This window comes from Solanum tuberosum, unplaced genomic scaffold (genome assembly GCF_000226075.1).
Source record: "Solanum tuberosum cultivar DM 1-3 516 R44 unplaced genomic scaffold, SolTub_3.0 scf00189, whole genome shotgun sequence".
Classification (NCBI taxonomy): Eukaryota; Viridiplantae; Streptophyta; class Magnoliopsida; order Solanales; family Solanaceae; genus Solanum; species Solanum tuberosum.
Window position 1 is genome coordinate 490,476 of NW_006239113.1, and position 1,580 is coordinate 492,055.

The window sequence follows — 1,580 nt, forward strand, 5'->3', positions numbered from 1 at the left end:
GTCGACCGGGACCAACGGGTGAACCGGACCGGTACCGGTCCCCTATCCCGAAAGCCCCCATCCCCCCAATTTCAAACGGGACCGGGTCCGGCGGGCCGGTTCTCGGACCGGTCGCGGGCCGGGGCGGGCCGACCCGGTCCCCCTGCCACCCCTAATTGCTGTTGAATGTATCGTAATTGGAAAAGGCTTCATTGTATATGGGTATGGTAGAAAGCTGAAAAATGGAATTGGGTTGGCTATTTATTTGATGGGCTGGGAATTGGTTGGGAATTGAGAAATGGGCTTATGGGTTTTAAAAGTGGGCATGATTGAAAATTGTGTTTGGAATTGTTTAGTGGGCTGAGATTTGAGTCTAGCAATTGGATGGAAATGGGTTTTGAAAAGTAATTCAGAAATGTGGTATTAAGAATATAACCACGTAAATTGCAATTTCGACCAAGTTAAGGCAATTGGTTGAATTCGGCCAAAATTAAAATAAGATGAATTAACATAATTAGTTAACAAGCTTCTTAATTTTAACAAAACAAATTAATAAACTTAATTATAAACTAACTAGTTTAAAAATATAAAATATTACTTAAACCAAACTAATTGGCACGATATTTACGTAAAACTAATTTACTTATTTTTTTTAGACGATTTTTGAATATTCATGAAATATACTAATTATATACATAATTATGTAAATCATATATATTATTTAATTTTTTTTATAAAAAGTGACAAAACTATTTAAAATAACTTGCAAACTATATTTATTTATTTTGAAATTTTTATAAAACTAATTATTTTAAATTGTTTGAAATTGAAGAAGCTTGATGATTAATTTATATTGTGGAGGGTCAAAATTGGGTGTCAACAACCGTCAGTCCCATCCGTAGGTCACTCCGACAGCAGTTAATTCAGGGGTCCTTTGGTCTTTTTCTATTTCATTTAACCCCTAAGATACGTCGTTTAGGCCCTAAATCATGAGGTTTTAGTCAGTTTAAGCCTAGAAACATAACTAGAATTTACCTAAGTCAAATCATTAATCAAAACTTAGAAAAATTAGAGCGTAAGAGAAGAAGAGAGGTCAAGAACCCTAATTCAAGAACGCAGCAAGTTTCCTTTAGTCCCAGCCCCGAAATCGTAGAATTTCTCTGTGGAATTCGTCACCAGGTATGTGGGATTTCACTAGTGGATTCGTTTCTCCCGTTAGGTCCCTAGAATTCAGTCAGATTCTTGATTCCATGATTATGAACAGACCTAGGGTTTCTAGAACTTCAACAGATCATCATTAGTTAGTTAAATGTTCCAAATCAGATTATCATGTTATTGCTCAGTTTCTCGCATGAATTTCAGAACCCTAGCTTGAGTCTTTGATCCCAAGCGTCGATTTCCCCTTCCCTCTTTTGGAATGGGGCAAAAATCGCAAAAAAAGTATGTTTACCTTAATTGGTGAAAGATCTTTGGATTTGGAATTTCAATTTGGGCCTTTGTCCTCACCTGAAATCAGGTCTCCCCTCCATTTTTCGGAACCCTATTTCCTTGCTATATAATGGCCCTTATTCAGGAAAATGAGGAGGATTTTTTTTTTTTGA